The sequence below is a fragment of the Scylla paramamosain genome, chromosome 4 (genome assembly GCF_035594125.1).
Source record: "Scylla paramamosain isolate STU-SP2022 chromosome 4, ASM3559412v1, whole genome shotgun sequence".
Taxonomy (NCBI): Eukaryota; Metazoa; Arthropoda; class Malacostraca; order Decapoda; family Portunidae; genus Scylla; species Scylla paramamosain.
Window position 1 is genome coordinate 9,849,816 of NC_087154.1, and position 21,449 is coordinate 9,871,264.

A 21,449-nucleotide genomic window follows, 5' to 3' on the forward strand; every position below is an offset into this window, starting at 1 on the left:
CTCATCCCTTTCCCCTCCCTTAGTCGCTCATCCCTAACTTCCCCTCACCTTTCATACACCCCTACGTCCCCTTCCCCCCATCCCCCACCTCCAGGCACGGCCATAAACGCGGCACGGATCAGCGACCTGTCGTTACCGGGGTCCTTCCAGCACTAGCGCTCCACTTTAGCCTAAGATATTGCCAGGCCGCGCTCCCTGATGGGCCGGGACGGGGCGGGCTGGGGCTGGCGAGGGTGCGGGTGGCAAGACGCGGGCCAAAGATGCTGCTCTTCCAGTCTCAGTCTCCTTTTTCTTGTGTTTCCAGCTGGAGACGGGAAGCTGATGGGCATAACGAGATGTGCGGGGAAGGAGAGTATGTGGTGTGCCTGCCTCAGGGTGAAGGGTGGGCGACGGGGGAGCTGGAGGAGGGGTAGGGGTGTTTGGGGGAGTTTAGTATCGCCCTCAACACCTGGTCGGGAAAGTTGGTCTCCAGGTCGTAATTTGCTCCATCAGGGCTTCGTGTACCTGGGAGATGGTGGGGGTAAGCCTCCTGATCCCCCTCAGGTGCGTGGGTTGTGTCGCTGCTCGATGCTTGACGAAGGAGAAGCAAAACTGGAGTCAACACAGGCGGGGCGGCGCGCTTTTACGAGGCGGTGTTATCGGGTTCTGCCCACGGACACATGGGAAGTCGTCACCGGGGTCTGAGTGTTCTTTTACTGCCACCTTCCCGCCAGGCACGTGCACCGATCCGGCCTCGAAGTTAATGTGATTCCGATCCGTGTGTGTGTGTGTGTGTGTGTGTGTGTGTGTGTGTGTGTGTGTGTGTTTTGCAATGGGGCCACTTGTACAGGCAGGCGGAAGGACGCTTTGGGCAGGATGTGGTGCTGACACGCCCCGCCATGAAGTGGACAGACTGGGTGAGGGGGAGGCAGCGGTGTGGGGGGGGGAGGCATCGTGTTTCCTGGACGCCGCTTCGTCCCGCGTGCTGCATGGTAATGGTGGCCGTCACGGCGCATCACCTTCCCGCCTGTTGCCGCGGCGCAGGAGGGAAAGTAGCACAGCGAGTCGTGACACTTCCCCCTTCACTCCCCATCTCACCCTCAACAGCTGTTAAAAGAAATAGCCGAGGGTTGCGGGGCGCGGCAAGATTTACACCAGCGAGCGGGGCAGTGCACATCTTTCTTCCCCTGAATGGCGGGTGTTGGTGGGCGGCAGGGGGACGGAGAGCCGGGCCCCTCTCTCGCTGAGCGGTCACGTCGTCTCCTGCTGAGCCCCGGACGCCGCAAGTTCCTTCCTGAGGCTCTCCCATGAGTCTTCAGAGCGGGCAAGTTCGCACAGTTTTGTCATCCCCGGCTCTGCGCGGCTCGCTCAGACGTGAGGGCGTCGTGGCGTGACAGGCGGCGGCGGCACGAGGGACGGATCTCCTGCAGGAACCACCCGTGTTGTTCTGTTGCTGTTGCTGCTGTCAGTAGGTGTGCTGTTTGTATGTGTTTGGATGGTGTTCTTCAACTGTGTGTGTGTGTGTGAGTGTGTATGTGTGTGTGTGTGTGTGTGTCAGTATGTGTGTGAGTCACGCGTGGAGGAACAACGCACACATTTACGGTGAGCCTCGCACGCCCTGCACGGGGGAGTTGCCGCCTCTCACTTCCCGCCACGATTACCGGCCGCTCGTCACAACTTCCGTGCCCTGCCCCACCGCGGCGAGGGGCGGCGGGACACCAAAGCGAGGAGGGGGACCTGCACAGCCGCGCTCCTGGGTAGGTGTGGCCGGGCGCGTCGGAGAGCAATCAGCATCATTGGCCGGGTGGAGGTTAAGCATGCATGTGGTGACGAGGAAGAGGAAAAGGAGGAGCAGCGGCGGTGTGAGATGGACTGGTGTGATTGTTGTGTCTGTGACTCGTGGTGCAGGAAAATGTGTGGAGACAGTACGTGGAAATTGTGATAACAGTAGTGGTGGGGAAGTGGAAACCCGAGTGACATGACAAGTGTGTGTGTGTGTGTGTGTGTGTGTGTGTGTGTGTGTGTGTGTGTGTGTGTGTGTGTGTGTGTGTGTGTGTGTGTGTCTGTGAGGGAACAGTGAACTGACTGGCCAGTGACTTCATCTCTCTCTCTCTCTCTCTCTCTCTCTCTCTCTCTCTCTCTCTCTCTCTCTCTCTCTCTCTCTCTCTCTCTCTCTCTCTCTCTCTCTCTCTCTCTCTCTCTCTCTCTCTCTCTCTCTCTCTCTCACTTCCTTGGGTACACACTACACACAGTCGCTTCTTCCTCCTACCCTCCCACTCGCCCTCCCCTTCCTTTCCTCCCTCCCATCCCTCCCCAGCGCCATGCCATCGTCAGTCGCGGGCTTCATAATTCTAAGAGGCTGTGCGAGGTGAACAGAGGCGGGGCAGAGCGGGAAGAGACACTTACCTTGAGTGCACAGGCAAGATTATGAAAGGTGAAGCTCTAGGGAAGGAGTACAAAAAAAGCGACCTAGATGTTAATTCATAGTTATATAATCTTGATGGGTTTTTAATGGCGTTGTACCTGCTCTCTCTCTCTCTCTCTCTCTCTCTCTCTCTCTCTCTCTCTCTCTCTCTCTCTCTCTCTCTCTCTCTCTCTCTCTCTCTCTCTCTGGCGGGCATCACGAGGAGACGGCCTCAGATAAGATAAGGAAAGGAGGGAACCGCTTGACCGTCACTCTCCATTACACCTTCAGGCGCTCGTGTGTGTGTGTGTGTGTGTGTGTGTGTGTGTGTGTGTGTGTGTGTGAGTGAGTGTGTGTGTGTGTGTGTGTGTGTGTGTGTGTGTGTGTGTGTGTGTGTGTGTGTGTGTGTGTGTGTGGAACCAACACGAGCAGCTAAGTGTACATGGCGTGATAGAAGAATGCATCAACTCCTCCTCCTCCTCCTCCTCCTCGTCTGTTCCTTTTGCCTTTGGAGTGCGCCGCAATTCTGTAAAAGGACGCACCAATCTTGAAAGGTCATCAGTAAGTTTGCATGTTTAGTTTCTCTCTTTTTCTTCACCTCCCGTCGTGTTTCCTCAACTCTTCCTCCACTCCTCCTCTCCTCCTTCCCCTCTTCCTTCTTCCTGTCGCCTCTCCAGTCACTTTTCACTCCTCCTGTTGTTCTTGTTTTTGTTCACCCCGTTCTTCCACTCCGTCTCCCTTCGTTTCCTCTTCCCATCTTCCATACTCTCCCCTTCCCTCCCTTTCTCCCTTCTTGTCTCCAGGTTTCACCCTCACCATTCTCCTTTCACATTGCCCTTCCAATCTTCTCTCCTGCACCTTTTCATCTACCACGTTCCCCTTCCAACCTTTCCTTCCCTTTTGCCCTCTCCTTCTCTCCCTCTCCCTCCTCTCGCCACTACCCTCCTTGACAATTATCAGCGCTCACCTTACATTCAGGGGACAGATTAGCTAAGCCTTGCTCTTACACACGACATGTTACCCTTTTATCGATATCCTCTCTGCCTCACCTCGCCCAGCACAGCCCCGCCCCGCCTGCCCAAGATTACTAACCCATCTACGGTCCCCACCAAGTCACCACCCACACACCTCTCCCTACCTCTGCCCCTCCACCCAACACGCACTCCTAACCTCCTGACCATCACCTCTCTCTTTCTCTCTCTCTCTGTGTGTCTGTCTCTCTATCTTTCTGTTCAGTCTCAGGTTTAATACACACCCTGTCTTATTGTCTGGTTTACCTTGGTGACTCCGTGCTACAGTAGTGGTGGTGGTGGTGGTGGTGGTGGTGGTGGTGGTGGTGGTGATATTAATTGTGACTTGTATTAGTGGTGATTGAATGTTCTCGTTCTTTTGTGTGAAAGTGAATTGGGGTTTTGAGAGAGAGAGAGAGAGAGAGAGAGAGAGAGAGAGAGAGAGAGAGAGAGAGAGAGAGAGAGAGAGAGAGAGAGAGAGAGAGAGATAGTATTGTAAGGCAGGCAAGATCATACATGTAATGTAGCGTGGTCTCTCTCTCTCTCTCTCTCTCTCTCTCTCTCTCTCTCTCTCTCTCTCTCTCTCTCTCTCTCTCTCTCTCTCCATCCCCCCTTCCCACGGCCGCCCGCCTCCATTCGCCTCCACCCTCGCCTTGTCATGATCCAGTCGTCTTTCCCTCCTCTCCCTCCCTCCACCTGTCTTCTTCCTACGTCTTCACTTAGATTATCTTCCTCTTCCACCTCCTCCTCTTCCTCCACCTTCTTTATCCTTCGCGTCTTTTCCTCTCACCAATTTCCCGTCACTTCATTCTTCATTTCTTTCTTATCTCTGCGTTGCACTTTTCCTCCCTGTCATTCTTAAGTGGCCCTTCGTCCCTCATTCATTCCCCGCCTCTCTCGCCTCGTCTATTTTTCCCAGGCACCGTCACTGTTCTTGTCTGATGTAGAGAAGCAAGAACTGTCACCGCCAATTTTTCTTTGCTCCTCTATCTCAAGCCCAGTCTCGCGTCACTAGTGCAGGAAGAGAAGTAAAGCATAGATGACAGTGTTAAGGAAGGTAAGGCAAGCTAGTACGATAAGGTAAGGTAAGGCAAGGCACATACCCATTAGTTCTTACCTTACTTTACCTCCAGACAGGCGTGGGGGAGGGTAAGGAAGGAAACGGAGGGTGGGGAAGGAGAGGTTACGGAGGGGGGTGGTAGTCATCGATCACGTGTTAAGACATCGACCAGCGACCTTCCTTACTCCTCCAGTCACACACACACACACACACACACACACACACACACACACACGCCGTAGCGACAAAAACAAGGCAGCTTAGAACCATCCAATCACTAAGCCGCCCTGAGATGGTTGCTTTCTTGTGGTGGAAGGATCCTAACCTAACCTAACCCTAGCCATGGGAATTTCTTGGATTAGGAGGAGGAAGAGGAAAGGCGCCTGACAATATGTAGATGTTTTCCGAGTTTGTATTAGTTATTTATTTTTCTGTTCAGAGTGCATTAGTCTCCTCATCCCCCCTCTCCCACCTCTCTCTCTCTCTCTCTCTCTCTCTCTCTCTCTCTCTCTCTCTCTCTCTCTCTCTCTCTCTCTCTCTCTCTCTCTCTCTCTCTCTCCACCGTATCTTATTTCTTCCTGCTTTCTCACACTTCTTATTAATTTCCTTCACGTTTCTCTCTTTTTATTTTTATTTCTTTTCTCTCCATGTGTCATTCATGATATCCTTAACTTCTCTTCCTTAAAATCCTTGTGTTCCGTTCCTTCTTCCTTCCTTTTTTTCCCTTCTTCCGTCACATTTCTCATACTTATGCAGCGGTTCCCGGGGCGTGACGTCATGCCACACAGAAGAAGCGTGACCCCAGCGCAACAAACAAAGGGTTATTGTGACATCATGGTAAACAGCGAACTAAGTGATTGCTGTGAGAGGAAGGAGAGAGGGAGTGGAGAGGGGTAGGCACGCGGGTGGTTGAGATGGGGAAGAGAGAGAGAGAGAGAGAGAGAGAGAGAGAGAGGTGGAGGAGGAGGATGAGTGGGAGGAAGGAGGGGAGTGGGAGGGGGAGAGGTGAAGTATTTCCTGGATTTAATTCTCTGCCTCACTCTCCTCCTCTCTTCTCTTCTTTTCTCTCTCCCTCTCTCCCTCTCTCCCTCTCTCCCTTCCTATCCTTCCCTCTCTCACCTTTCTTGCCTTTCCCTTCCATTTCCTCCCCACTCCTAGTCTCAATTTCCCTTCCCTTCCTCACCTCCCATTTCCTCCCCTCTTCTCGACACCCTCACTTCCCCTTACTTTCCCTTCCCGTTCAGTACCAACCCTTCGTAATGTCATGCGATTTGGTGTTGGTCAGTCAGGCACTCTCTCTCTCTCTCTCTCTCTCTCTCTCTCTCTCTCTCTCTCTCTCTCTCTCTCTCTCTCTCTCTCTCTCTCTCTCTCTCTCTCTCTCTCTCGGTGGCATGTGGGAAAGGTCTGTTTTTTTTTCTGTCTTTTTTTTCACTCGTTCCATATATATACAGTTGAACCCGGAATTTATGTGTTTGTTTGTTTGTTTGGTTGTTTATGTACGGAGCGACTAGCGGCTGGCATGGCTGTTTGTGTGTTTGCGTGTGCGTGTGTGTGTGTTTGTCCGTGTGTGTGTGTGTGTGTGTGTGTGTGTGTGTGTGTGTGTGTGTGTGTGTGCCGGATGTTTGTTTGTGTGTTTTTTTCATCCAATCCTTTTGTTATTTTTTTTATTTTTTTTATTTATTATTTTTTTAGCCTTCCCTCCCAGAATCCTTTAATTAAATTGCAGGACTGAACGATCGTGCGAGGCATAAACTCTCGGCGATGTACTGTGCAGGCATTCGTTTAGTTGTTATCTATGACTTTTATTCCAATGGTGCTCCCTCCCTGCATCCATCCCTCTCTCACTCCAGCCCGCTAGAGAGAGAGGGGGGAGTTTGAGGGATGAGGGTGTAGAAGGTAAGGAGGTAAGGAGGAACTGGTGGTGGGGGTTGGAGGGGAAAGAGGAGGAGGTAATGAGGAGAAAGGTGGTCTAGGCCAAGGGGTGGGTGGAGAAGTGGGAGCAGGTATAGTCAAGTATGCCCCTCCATCCCCCAACCTCGCCCACCTCTCTCTCTCCCCCCCAATAGCCACCCGGAAGTTAATTCAAGAGAACGCAGGATTTCATCGATGACTTGTGTGGCGCTGCGTAACTCTCTCTCTCTCTCTCTCTCTCTCTCTCTCTCTCTCTCTCTCTCTCTCTCTCTCTCTCTCTCTCTCTCTCTCTCTCTCTCTCTCTCTCTCTGGTCATTAACATTCGATTTCTTTTCCCTATTTTCTTCTGCTCTTTTCTGTCTCAGGTTACGTGTTAGAACAATTCTCTCTCTCTCTCTCTCTCTCTCTCTCTCTCTCTCTCTCTCTCTCTCTCTCTCTCTCTCTCTCTCTCTCTCTCTGGGTCATTCTCGCCGTGTGGCCGTGTAGGGTGACGCGGGAGCTGAGAGGCGAGGGAAGGGAGAGAGAGAGATAGAGAGAGGAAGGAGTGGCGGTGGGAGGGAGGGAGGCTCATAATTTACCCCAATATCACACGATGGATGGTAAGCTGTGATGCACGGCTAGGGGCGCGACATCCCCCTCTATGCCGGCGCCCTGCCCTGCCACCACGCCACCCCCGCCGCCCCTGCCCTCCTAAGTGATTCATGACGCACATTAGCCGTTATAAAGCCTTCATTACCGCCTCAGCGTCACCGAGAAGCCAATGGGAAAGGGAGGGAGGTGGAAACATGATACTTGTGCTACATTGTCTAACCTCTAGAGATCTTTCCCCTTCCAGTCTGGTTTTGATAGGCTGTGTTGGGAGATATTTGTTTTTTCAAGGTTTTCGTGCTTGTGGTGTTAAGAAGTCTTCGTTATTTGAGTTAGGGAGGTGAAAGAAACCGTGATACATTTCGGCACGTTTTTTTTTTATATCTTCACTCCGGTCTGCGTTTGATAGGCGGTCTTTGAAGTTATCTGGGTTTTCTATGAATGTTTTTGTGCTTCGTTATTTGATTCAGGAAGGTGGAAACATGATAGCTATACGGTATTCTCAAGGCTTTCGCCACCTTTAGATGTCTTTGCTTCTGATAGGCTGTGGTGTTACAAGTTATTTGGGGTTTCAGTGTACGTTTTCGTGCTTGTAATGATAGGTTGATGATAGTCTAGCAAGGATTCTGCGTCACGGGAGAGGTAGGGAGGTGCAAACCATGATACTTGCACTGTGCTCTCCAACCTCTCGGCATGTTAAGTTTTGATTGGCTGTGTTGCAAGTTACTAGTGTTCTCAGGGGCGTTTTCGTGCTTGTAGTGAAAGGCTAACAAGGAGTCTGCGTCGTTAATGGGGGAAAATGCTCACGATGACTGCACTAATTACCTCCGTGGCCTCTGAAAAAAAAATTCTAATGAGAGAGCAGACAGTTTCAAAAATACGCGCCTAACTGCTGCGTTCCCTGATGTTTTGACTTCCTATCTCGACCCGCGGAAGTTATTTAGATTTTCAAAGGCGTTTCTGTGATTCTAGAGGGATAACTTAACGACCACCCTGCCTGAACGATTAGACAAACATTTTAACATATCACTGTGGTATTTAAAAACAGGCAGTGAGAGAGTGTCACAAGCGATTCAAAATACAGAATCCTCTCTCTCTCTCTCTCTCTCTCTCTCTCTCTCTCTCTCTCTCTCTCTCTCTCTCTCTCTCTCTCTCTCTCTCTCTCTCTCTCTCTCTCTCTCTCTCCTCTCCCTCCCTCCCTCCCTCCCTCCCTCCCTCCCTCCCTCTCTCTCTCTCTCTCTCTCTCTCTCTCTCTCTCTCTCTCTCTCTCTCTCTCTCTCTCTCTCTCTCTCTCTCTCTCTCTCTCTCTCTCTCGCCGCGGTGCCTAGCCATCTCTGAATCCTAAAAGCGGAGGAGGAGGAGGAGGAGGAGGAGGAGGAGCAGAGCAGCAGCAGAAGAAAAGAAAAGGAACGTTCTCCATTATACATTTTGTTCTTGTTTTCTCTTTTTTACTCGGCGAGGTAAAGGAGTCAGGCTGGCGAAAGGAGGAAGAGGAGGAGCAGGAGAAGACAAGGAACCCAGCCAGACCTCCCGACTCAACCTTCCTCGCATTTTCTAAAGTCCGCCAGTCCATCTGTGCGTCTGTTTTTATCGCAGCGGCGTCCAGGTCGGGAGGCCGCGAGGGGCGCTGGGCCGCTGCGGACTGGTCCAGACACAGGGCGGGTTTTCTCCTGAATTTGATATCGGATCCGACTAAAGCGAATTTGCCGGTAGGTTTGTATGTATCGGGGGAGAGAGAGAGAGAGAGAGAGAGAGAGAGAGGGCGAGGGAGAGGATGAAAGAGAGAGGGTGAGCCACGGGACGAGAAGGAATGAACGAGGGAATATTTGGGATAAGAGACACGGGGGAAGAATGAAGGAAGAAACGAAGGAGGCAGGAGGAAGGATAAGAGGAAGAGGAGGTAGGGGTAGGGGGATGAGAAAGAATGATGGAGGCATGGAGGAAGAGTAACAAAGAAGGGAGGAAGCAATAAGTTGGATGAGAGGAAGACGAGGGATGAGAAAGAATGAATGAAGAAGCCAGTAGTGAAAGAGACATTTTGAATAGAGAAGAAAGAATTGAAGGAAAGAATGAAGGAGAAAGCAATAGGTTGGATAAAAGCGACAGGGAAAGGAAAGTGACAGTTAAAATGAAGGAGGAGGAGGAGGAGGTGGTGACAAGAAAAGGAAAGAGACATAGGGAAAAAGAAAGAATGATGGTTGAAATTATAATAGAGAGGGAAACAACAAATAAGATAGGAAAATGAGCAACAGGAAATTGACGTAGGGTTAAAGGAAGAAGGATAGCGAATAAAATGGAGGAGGAAGAAATGTGTGGAATAAGAACAAAAAAAAAAAAAAGATAAGGAAAGTAAGTAAGGATGCAGTAAGTTGGATAAATAAGAAGAGAAGCGAGGAAAAAAATGGTGGAGGAGGAAATAGGGAAAAGAAAGATCAACAACAATGATAAAGGAGGGAAAAATGAGAGGGAGGAAATAAGTAGGATAAGAGGGGGAAAATATAGAAGCAACAGGAAAGAAATGAGAGTAGGAAATAAATACGATAAGGGAAGCATAAAGAAAGCGAAATTATATAGAAAAATGAGGGAAGAGGAAACCACTAGAATGAGAGACAAAAAAAAAAAGAGAGAAAGGCAACAGAAGAAAAAAGTAAAATAGCTAAAATAAGAGAAAAAAAAAAAACAGGAAACACAAGAAAAAGAGGTAGGAGGAAATAGGATAAAGAAAAAAACAACAAAAAAATAGAAAAATGAGAGAATTAAAAAGATGAAAAAGAAGAAACAAAATAAAAAAAAAATCACGAAGGTAAAGAATGCCATGTAGCAGAGAGAGAGAGAGAGAGAGCAAAGTGGTCCGCGCGTTCCCTCTTGTCCGCCCCACTGAGGAGTCCTCGCCTACACAACCTGGACGGCCACATAATGAAAGACAATAAAGAGGAAATGCTCGGCCAGGACACACGCCCACCCTGCCGCCCGCCCACCCGCCCGCCCGCCTTCCAAGGATTGCCGAGACACACACACACACACACACACACACACACACACACACACACACACACACACAATTTTCGTTCGTTGTCACAGTCAGTTCTTTATTTCTTTTTCTCTCTCTTTTTCTCGCCTTATTGTTTTCTGTTGATACGCTTGATAGAGAAGAAGGAGGAGGAGGAGGAAGAATGAAATGCAGCAGTAAATAGATGCTAATCACTGGAGAGAGAGAGAGAGAGAGAGAGAGAGAGAGAGAGAGAGAGAGAGAGAGAGAGAGAGAATAAAGGGCGATGGAAAGAAAGGAGAAGTGGATGGCAGGAACACTGAAATGGGATTAGACTGCGGTAGGGACGTGGAGCAAGGTGAGGGGACGAGAGAGAGAGAGAGAGAGAGAGAGAGAGAGAGAGAGAGAGAGAGAGAGAGAGAGAGAGAGAGAGAGAGAGAGGCGTATAAACAGTGATGAGAGTGTGCATGCCAAGCTCTCTCACTTCCTCACTCTCTCTTTCTCTCTCCCTCACATGTTGTTTTGGATGAGAGGCACCACCAACTCTTGCCTCCTTTGTCTCTCCCCGTCCTGGCTCCCTCGCGGGCTTGGCGGACCGGCAGACGGGCGGGGAGGGCGAGGAAGGGCATGAGTGGCCTGAAGAGTGGCGGTGGTGGTAGTGGAGCCTCAGAGTACAGTAGGTCGGGGCTCGGATTTCAAAGATGTTGCATGAGAGTAGGAGGAAAAGATGTGTGCTGGTGTGCAGGTCGACTGGAAGTGAGTGAATGTGTGTGTGTGTGTGTGTGTGTGTGTGTGTGTGTGTGTGTGTGTGTGTGTGTGTGTGATGAAGGAAAGGGTGGTGGTGGATGTTAGCAGATGAAGGGATGGTGTTGTAGAGGTGTGTGTTGTTATTATTATCTCATCCGGACTACTTATGGTTCTGGTGTTGGTGCCACTACTACTACTACTACTACTACTACTGTTCTTTCTTTCTTCTTCTTCTTCTTCTTCTTCTTCTTCTTCTTCTTCTTCTTCTTCTTCTTTCTTCTTCTTCTTCTTCTACATATGCTACTACTACTACTGTTACTACTGCTGTTGCTGCTACAATCACGGTAAAGTTGTAGTGATGCTGTGTCGTGTGGTGTGGTGTCGTGTCCCTTTTTACTGTATTTGCGAGAGTTGTTCAGGTGAGGGTCGCTATTTTTGTTTGTATTTTCCTTTCCCCCACCCCCCTTATAAAGTTTGCTGAATCACTGAATAAAAAAGTAAAACTGCATAAAAAAAAAGTGAGGGTCAATAGTGCCTCGCCATAATTGACATGCAGGTGACGTGGCAGAGAATCGGTAAAATATTATTATTATTATTATTATTATTATTATTATTATTATTATTATTATTATTATTATTATTATTATTATTAACGAGTTGAGAGGGAAGTTGAGTGACTTATGTGTGTGTAATGCGATTAGGAAACCTTATCTCATTTTAAAATACAACGAGAACACTTTGCCGCGGGATATCAGAAGAGGATGCGTCGTGTTTCATGTAACATTTATTAGGGATGAGAATGGGAATGTTCGCTTCCGCTGTACCAAACAAGAACTTTATGAATATTTTTTTTTTCCACATTCCATTAATCAGTTTTTAGAGCAGCCATCATGGAGCTTTCATTAAGAGGAGTCCAGACACATGGATTGGAATGACAGGTAGGTGATGATACCAATGGCTTTTAATACTGGGACTGCCACGTAGAAGATGCTGGCTTCTTGCTGCGGCCTCCCCTTATGTTCTTACGCCTTCGTGTTTTCAAGAGTCACTGGGGATAATGGGACACCTGGAAAGACTGACGAGAAATGGACTCTTTTGATGCGGATTACAGTTTGAAGGGCTAGAAGTGCATCACATGTGGCGAGAGAGTGCTAGGACTGGAGGTGGTGTAGTTGTATTAGCTGGTGTAAAGAACTAGTTAGTGGTATCATACTAGGTGAAGCGTGGGAGTTCTAAGAGAAGGATTAGGTGGTGAAGAGAAACTAGGTGATGTAGTACTGGGTGGTGTGAAATAATGACAGGACCAGATGGCTAAGAATAGAAGTACAGGCAGGTGTGTAAGCAAGTACTGCCAGGTGGTGTAAGGTAGCACTAGGGCCAGCTGGCGAGGAAGTACTGGCAGGCGATTATGGTGTAGATGGTGTGAGGTGGAACTGATAATAAGTGATAGAAAATTGGTGTGAGGTACTGGTAGAAATTTGTGTTAAGGATGTTCCAGCAGATGAGGCACGAGTGTATACAGCTGAAAGAGACGTGGAGGAGTAGAGTTAATCCCTCTTCCACTTGAACTCCAAAGGCTTCACTCGTCATCCTCACGGCGCGGCACCAGAGTGACTCGAGTGACTCAGCAACGCAAACGCCCATAAGAAGCTTTTTTAACAAGACTCCCCCACTGCGAAATGTCATCAAAACACAACCTGAGACTCTTGTAAAAGTATTTTGATGTACACTCTTCAATTGCCAGCCAGTTATGATAAACAAACATGTGACTAACCTTTGTAAAGATGCTACTTGGATGTTTGTTTTTCTTATATAAATCTTGCGAGTTTTTACGCTTTCGTGGACTTTCGTAACTTAGAGAAGATTAAGACTGATAAGTATTTAGAGATAATGCTGATACGTACTACTAAAAATATGTAAGATAATTGACAAGCAGTAAAAAATAATAATAGTAGTAGTGATAATTGTGATAACGACCACACACTTTACCTTGAGAATCGTCCGTAAAAATAGTGAGAGTGAGGGGCAACGAGACGATAATGATGGTGATTGCGGCGGGCGTCACTCAGAGCCGTCACCGTGATGCGTGTGAGGGACGAGTGAGTGGCTGAATGCATGACTGACGCTGCCTGTGTGTGGGAGTGGACTGACTGAGAGTGGCTGACGAGTGGCACGTTGGGTGAGTTCTCTGAGTGGCTGATGTAAGAGTTCCCAGCTGACCGACTGACTGACTGGCTGAAATACTGACTGACCGGTTCTCAGGGGCGTTCTCGTGATTGCAGTGATGATTTAGCAAGGACTCTGCATCATGATGGTAAGAGGAAAATGCTGACGATTCGTGGTTTGGCTGGCTCAGTAAGTGACTCCATGCATAAACTGACTGACTGAATAACTGATTGGCTGAATGACTGAAGGACTGACTTAACTGACTAGAGGAATCATCAGCCAGTCTATCACTCCTGTATCTTTCCTCTGTCTGACTGGAACGCTGCATGTCCTTCCAGCCCCAAGCCTTCTCCCTCCCTGCCTCCCTCCCTCCGTCCGTCCCTCCCCCAAAACACATTACCTCGGACCATTGGTTTCTTTCGCTGACTGTTTCTTCCCCGAGTAGTGTCGCGTGGGCCTCGGATCCACGCGGAGCCGAGGGGCTGAAGGAGTTGTCAGGTGTCGGCGGCCTGGACCTTGCTGGCCAAGATGGGTAGAAATGTTACCATGACCACCGGGCCAATCCCACAGTCCCCCATTCCCGACGGGCGCACTATTGCCTTCCCAGCCCGTCCCTCACCCCAGCTTGTCTTTTAGGCCGACTTTTGCCGTAAAATTAAAGACTAACGTGATTCCGACGTCGGGGGTTATGGAAAATTAGGTTGGCGAAGTCGGGGAGTGGTGGGCGGGTCGGCGTTGCGCGGGAAAGGCAGGGTGGATGTGGCAACGGCGAGTCTGGAGGGAAAATCCGGAGTGTGGGCGGCGGAGGGTCAGGCTGGCGTGACCCCGGGAGCCTGGAGTGAGCGTCGCGGCCTTCTCTGTTCTCTCGCCCTAACCCAGCCACCCCTGCCCCGTCCAGTCCAACCCTAGCCAAGCCAATTCAGCTCAGTCCAACCCAGTCCCGTCGTAGCCTTGGCCGCTGTATCCTTGTTTATCCAGTCATAATAAACGTTGATATTGGAATTCGGAAAGGATGAAATACGGTACATCTCTCTCTCTCTCTCTCTCTCTCTCTCTCTCTCTCTCTCTCTCTCTCTCTCTCTCTCTCTCTCTCTCTCTCTCTCTCTCTCTCTCTCTCTCTCTCTCTCTCTCTCTCTCTCTCACACACACACACACACACACACACACACACACACACACACACACACACACACACACACACACACACACACTCATACAACTCGTACTGAAGAAAGAGAAAGACTGATTCCCTAAGATTATTCCATATTGACCCCGTCGCGGCTTGAGGGATGGTGGGGAGGGACAGGGACGGGAGGAGGGGAGAGGGAGGGGAGGGGATGAGGGGAAGGGTCCACTGCTGCCAAGACACGATCCTAACAAAAGAGGCTTCCAAAAGGGACATTCCTCACCTTCCTGGAAAAAAGATTGGCTCCCGGGGGAAAATTGATGGCCTATGATATTCGTATTGTGATTTGTGAGTTGTGTTTATGCAGCGGACCTCTGGAGCTGCTTCTGTCTATCTGTCTCTACGTCTGTCTCCCTTCTCCTAAGCTTGTATTCTTAAACACTTCTTTCTCTCACCAGGAGTGTTTTCAAAGGCCACGTAAATGAGTAACTGGGTTCTCATGGGTGTATTGCTAGTGCAGAATCCTTGTTAAAATGTCATTACAACCGATCTTCTGCTGTCTATCTCTACCTCAGTCTCCTTCTCTTAACCTTGTATTCTTAAACACTTCTTTCTCTCACCAGGAGTATTTTCAAAGGGTTCTCGTGGTTGTATTTTCTATTGCTAGTCCAGAAATCTCGTTAAACTATCGGCAGTCACAAAAACGCCCTTGAAGAACCTCTCAATAACTTCGAGCACTGCATGTTAGAAGTAGTCGAGGCGCGGAGACGCTTCAGAATGCGGCCCTCAGTGTCCCGCGGCCTCCGTCAGACACCGGGTAACTTTTCCCCAACATTTCATCGTCGCTTTTGTCTGCACGTGAACGGGAACTCAGGGAAACTTCCGGTGGCCATACCAGTTTGTCCTCGCGTCGCGTATTGCTCTCTTTCACGGCCGCTTTTACTCTTTCTTCGCTCACTCTCCCCGTCTCCCCCCCCTCCTTTTTTTTTTTCTTTCCCTTTATCTTTTTTTTTTCTCTCCTTTTCACAAACCCTGAAAAGAAAGCTGTTATGGAAGGTAACAGTCGTGTCCTTTCCTCTCCTTCCCTTCCCTTCCCTTCCCCCGCACGTCTTACTACAAACAGCACAATCTTTTCTTCTTCCACCGCAGGTTTTTCTTTACACACAGACACACACACACACACACACACACCGAGCAAGGAAAACGTACATAGAGATCACTGTTATTCCCCACCACCCGCCATTCACGCTGCCAAGATTCACCCGCTCCTCATCGCCCCTTGGATAATGTCGCTCCTTCACGTCCCGGCGCCTCATATCGGCTGACAAAGGGACGCGGACTTATCACCTCCTCCCCAGGCGTGTGTGTGTGGGTGGGAGGGGGCCGGCGCTCCCTTCCTCCGGGCACACAAAGACGCCATAAGCCTCCTCGCCCCCAAATCTTACCGACTGGAGAAAGAAGCAACGCGTAGCAAAGCCTGGCTGGGAGTGTGGAGGGAGCGTGACAGGAGTGCCTTCGCTACACACACACACACACACACACACACACACACACACACACACACACACACACACACACACACACACACACACACACACACACACTCTTACTCTTACTCGTACTCTCACTTCTTACCGTCTCACTCACTGCTGCCTCAACCTTCCAACCTCCACGAGCAAGGGAGTCGTGTCTGTGGTGTCATTTGTATCTAAAATATTGCCTTTAAATGAGAGAAGAGAAGGGAAGAAAATAACACTATGCTCCCCCCTCGAAGAAGAGATTCTCAGATTTGGTGATCTAATGGTGATGTGGTGTTAGGCTCTGGTGGTGATGAGCAAGGTTAGAGGACTGTTTTAGCGAAGCATTTCCATCTTAGCCCGTATTCTGAAACACTTCGTTCTCACTACTATTTCTATCCAGAGGCCACAGAGATGATTAGCTGGGATCTCAAGAGTGTTGTCCCTGTTAATAATGTAGGAATTTTGTTAATATGCCAGTGGAACCGTAAAAACGCCCTTAAAAACCCGTCTGACGTCAATTACAGCCTTTAGAAAGTAGTGGGGTTGTGTTGCGTGGAAGTGGTTCAGAATATGGTCCCTAGACTCATTTACAGGTGTGTAGTGATGTTCTTGTGTAGATGAATGCCTTGCGGTAGTGATGGAGGTGGCGTGTTGAAAGTTGTGGTGGTGATGAATGGTGATGTTGTGGTGGTGAATGGTGATGAGGGTTTGTATGTTAAGACTTGCTGTGTCCTGTGGTGGTGGTGGTGGTGGTGTTGTTAGTGGTGATGATTCATAATGGTGGTGGTGAGGGGGCAGTGTGTGTGTGTGTGTGTGTGTGTGTGTGTGTGTGTGTGTCTAAGTGAGTCATTTGTTTTTTTAAGTGAAGTATGAGATCTTTCCTATTGTTCTTGTATTATTTTTTTCCTTGTTAGTCTTCTTTTCCTTCTTCTATATGTTTGGTTTCCTTATTCCTACTTTCCCTTCCTGTTTATTTACCTTCTTGTCTCGTTAATCTTGCATATCGCTCTCACTTTCACTCTCTTGCTTTCTAATATTATTTTCACTTCTTCCTTTCCTCCTTTTTATTTATTTTTTTCCTTATTATACTTTCCCTTTTTATACTTTCCCTCCATTCCATCTTCCTTCTCTTCTTTTTTTCACAATTTCCTCTTGTTATTCTTCTCTTTTCTCCTCTTTCTTATTTTCCTCCTGTTTCATCTTCCTCTTCAGTCCCTTCCTCATTATCTCTGTTTTTCCCCAACTCCTCCTCCTCCTCCTCCTCACTCTTTCTGCTTTCTGACGTCACTCCTTTCCCTCCCTCTCTCTCACTCCCCCTTGTCTACTTAATTCTGTTATGTCAACCTAAGCCCGCCACACAAAACATGACCTCTCTCTCTCTCTCTCTCTCTCTCTCTCTCTCTCTCTCTCTCTCTCTCTCTCTCTCTCTCTCTCTCTCTCTCTCTCTCTCTCTCTCCATTGTTACGAGACATTTTCTTCAAAGTCATTTCTTTGTACCAGATTTTTTTTTTTTTTTGATATTTCCTGAGTGATTTATTTACTACTACTACTACTACTACTACTACTACTACTGCTGCTAGTACTACTACATCAACAGTTGCATTGCCCTCTCATCTAATTTTCCGTCTCTCTCTCTCTCATTCCAGGTAAGGAGGCGACGCGAGCGGGAGACTGAGCTAAACAGAATGACATAAAGGTTTGTGAGTCGTGAAGAGCTCTAATAATCGTACTGGACTCGCTGCATGGACTTTCTCTCTCTCTCTCTCTCTCTCTCTCTCTCTCTCTCTCTCTCTCTCTCTCTCTCTCTCTCTCTCTCTCTCTCTCTCTCTCTCTCTCTCTCGTCAGCTGGGAAAGGGAAGTGTCAATATTTGGGGGGGAGGTTCTTCACTTGGCCCAGTCCGTCTCAAGATCTTTCCTCTTCTTCCTCCTCCTCCTCCTCCTCCTTCTCCTTCTCCTTCTCCTTCTCCTTCTCCTTCTCGTCCACACACTCGCAGAGAGAATGAAAGGCAGATGAGTATAAGAAGACGAAGTTATTGACGCCTACACACACACACACACACACACACACACACACACACACACACACACACACACACACACACACACACACACACACACTCAATGAAACGGGATTCACCATTGCGTAACAGCCAAGAGAGAGAGAGAGAGAGAGTAACGGGCCGTAACGCAGCATCACCAGTAACGGAAGGAGCGAAGCGAACGTCACACAGCGGAACCCAGACAGCACTTAACTTATCCAGGGGGGAAAAAAAGGAGGGAAGGACAAAAAAGAGATGAGATACGAGAGAAAAAGCAGGAAAAAATAGAACCAAACGCAACGGAGTGGAGATAACAGTGGTGGTTAGAAAATACAATGAAAAGAGTTAGGAGGATGATGAATTATGTGAAAAAGAAGACGGGATATGAAATTTAAGGAGAGATATCAGTCGTGGTAAAAAAGAAAAAAAAGTGAAAGGATGATAAATGAAATGAAAATAAGAAAAAATAGCGTTGATTCTTCGCATGGGACGGAATGAGGGAAAGTAGAGGAGGAAAAAAAGTGAGGAAAATATATTCTTTGCAGGACAGGAAATGTAATGGATGATGAAGAAACTCGTTCCAAGAAGAAAAAGGAGGAAAGAAGTGTTAAAATGTTAAATGAAGTGAAATAAAGGAAAAAAATAATAATTGTAGTTCTTGGTTGGATATGATGAGGAAAGTAAATGAGGAAAAGAGAAGAAAACAAAATAGTAATGGCGGATGACTAGGAGAGCAAATAAAAAAAGGAAAGAAAAATGGTAGATGAAAAAAATAACGCTTGAGCTAAAAGAATGATAAACGGATGAGAGAGAGAGAGAGAGAGAGAGAGAGAGAGAGAGAGAGAGAGAGAGAGAGAGAGATGTAAACTAAACACCAGATAGTATTTCTCGGTATAGAAAAAAAAAATGTAAAAAAAAGCAAAATGAAAGTTGAAAATAAAACCTGGACGCCTTTGCAAAAAAAAAAAAAAAAAGAAAGAAAGAAAGAAAGAAAAATATCAACACCACGTAACATAGACACGACGGAACAACACGCACAGAAAAAGAAGAAAAGAAAAAGAAAGCAATAACAAAAAAAGACGTATAAAAGAAAAAAACAATAATAAAAAAAAACAGGAAAAACTGATAGCAAGCACGACACCTTACAGAGACGTGACGGCGCAACACAAGCAACACAGGTAACACAGCACAACGGTAACGTAACACATCAGAACACATAGCACGTGGAGCCCGAGCATGTGACGGAGGAGAGAGAGAGAGAGAGAGAGAGAGAGAGAGAGAGAGAGAGAGAGAGAGAGGGGTAGGGGAAGAAACGAGGGGAGAGTAAGAGGGAAGAGAGAGTGAGAGAGGGGAGGAGCACAGTCACCCCCCCTAACTTATTGATCTCAAATCCTCAAGAGGGAGAGAGGAGGGAAGGGAGGGAATGAAGGGGAAGGAGGAGCAGGAGATAGGGCATGGGGTGGAGAGGGGAGGAAGGGAGGGAGAGAGTGGGAGTGAGGGTGAAAGAAGGGGGAGAGAATATCATAATGAAACTCCAGCTTGCGTCCCTTTCTCCTCCAACTTGTGTGTGTGTGTGTGTGTGTGTGTGTGTGTGTGTGTGTGTGTGTGTGTGTGTGTTAAATGGAAGAATGCTTGTTATCTCAGTAAAGGGGGAGAGAGAGAGAGAGAGAGAGAGAGAGAGAGAGAGAGAGAGAGAGAGAGAGAGAGAGGAATGAATTGTAAACATACCAATTAAGAACATTTGGTCATCCCCTCTCCCATCCATTAGCGAGAGAGAGAGAGAGAGAGAGAGAGAGAGAGAGAGAGAGAGAGAGAGAGAGAGAGAGAGAGAGAGCTAATCCAAAGGAAAGAAGGGGAAAGAAAAGAAGATTAGGTGGAGGAAACTGAAGCCTTTCTGTAGTGGAGTTATGGATTGAGAGAGAGAGAGAGAGAGAGAGAGAGAGAGAGAGAGAGAGAGAGAGAGAGAGAGAGAGAGAGAGAGATTCACCCTTATGGACTTGGAGAAAAAAGTAAGACGGACTGACACAAGAACTTATCAAACCTATACATTAAAGCTCTCTCTCTCTCTCTCTCTCTCTCTCTCTCTCTCTCTCTCTCTCTCTCTCTCTCTCTCTCTCTCTCTCTCTCTCTCTCTCTCGAATGAGGAAAAAAGAGAGGAAGGCACTAAACTTACGGAATGTACATTTAACTAACCTCCTCCTCCTCCTCCTCCTCCTCCTCCTCCTCCTCCTCCTCCTACTACTACTACTACTACTACTGCTACTGCTACTGCTACTACTATATCGCCCTTCAACCGGTATGCACTAGTAGCAATAGGATAAGAGGAAGGAAAGATTGTATGCTGGCTCTGTTCATCCTGTCTCTCTCTCTCTCTCTCTCTCTCTCTCTCTCTCTCTCTCTCTCTCTCTCTCTCTCTCTCTCTCTCTCTCTCTCTCTCTCTCTCTCTCTCTCTCTCTCTCTCTCTCTCTCTCTCTCTCTCTTGGTGGGTACGAGTCAAGTTACAAACTGTCAATGTAATATTCACTCGAGTTCTGAAGCTGTACTGAGTTTGTATGGAGAGAGAGAGAGAGAGAGAGAGAGAGAGAGAGAGAGAGAGAGAGAGAGAGAGAGAGAGAGAGAGAGAGAGAGAGAGAGAGAGAGAGTTTAGAGAAGGAAAGATGGTGGAAGAAGTTTTGAAAAGGTGTTGAGATTGAATATGTGTGTGAGAGAGAGAGAGAGAGAGAGAGAGAGAGAGAGAGAGAGAGAGAGAGAGAGAGAGAGAGAGAGGTGGGAGGGGGGAAATATATGTAGATCGAGATATGTTTATTGCAACTATATTTATGAGGCAAAGAAGGAAAGAATTTGTAAGAGCGTGGTAATAGAGGCGGTGAATTAATGCAGGTAAAGGTGTGGTGTATGTATGTAGGCAGCGAGAGGTGAGGAGGGGGAAAGGAATGCGGAGAGAGTAAAGGAAAGAGGAAACGAGTCAAGAATGTGCATAGATTGAAGAAGAAAGCAGAATGACGAGGAAATAAAAGGAAAAGAGAAAAGGTGAGGAAGGAGGAATGAATCGAAGTAAAAAAAAAGGTGATGATGAGATTATAAAGGTGGTGGTGATGATGATGATGATGATATGACATAAAAACAAGAAAGGTGATGAATACTTGAACCATAACTCAAGGCTGTGGAGATGCTAATGATAACAGGGAGAGGTGATGAATAAATACTTAAGCATGACTTGGAATATAATGAATGCTGGTGATGATAAGAATAATAATAAAAAAGATGACGAGAGAAAAATTAATACCAACAGCAATAACAATTTAAACACTAGGCATACTTAGACATTAAAAAAAATTACACAGGAAAAAGACGTGACGGTGAGAGAGAGAGAGAGAGAGAGAGAGAGAGAGAGAGAGAGAGAGAGAGAGAGAGAGAGAGAGAGAGAGAAGACGAGGCATAACATAAATATGATTGAAAACGACAAGCATCTCTACACACACACACACACACACACACACACACACACACACACACACACACACACACACACACACACAGAAAGAAGCAGCTGCGCCTCCTCCCTCACTCGTTTCCGAAGCGTTGGTGAATATCCAATCAGGAAAGCCCTCCTCTCCCACTCCCTCTCCCTCCCTCTCTCTCTCCCTTCCCTTCCTTTCGCTTCACAATAATCCCAATATTCTTTTCCAGGGAGGAATTACGCACCGCTTTCTCTGTCTCTCTCTTCTTTCTCCTCCCCCTCCTTCTTTATGTTTCCAGAAATGTTTACAGCGGATGAAGAGACTGATGAAGCTTGTGGGAATTTGCGCCTTTCTTGTGTGAATGTGTGTGTGTGTGTGTGTGTGTGTGTGTGTGTGTGTGTAGAGAGAGAGAGAGAGAGAGATATTGGGAGGGCGGGTGGCAGATGGAG

General features: G+C 47.8%; 1 long non-coding RNA gene across 1 annotated transcript in view; it reads left to right on the plus strand.

The window, feature by feature from the left end:
* Positions 1-18,296, plus strand: part of LOC135099717 (uncharacterized) — a 536,836-nt gene extending 518,540 nt beyond the window's left edge. Inside the window, exon 8 of the long non-coding RNA XR_010268311.1 lies at positions 17,147-18,296. This is a non-coding gene — a long non-coding RNA (uncharacterized LOC135099717). The remainder of the gene's footprint in view (positions 1-17,146) is intronic.
* Positions 18,297-21,449: the final 3,153 nt, after the last annotated feature.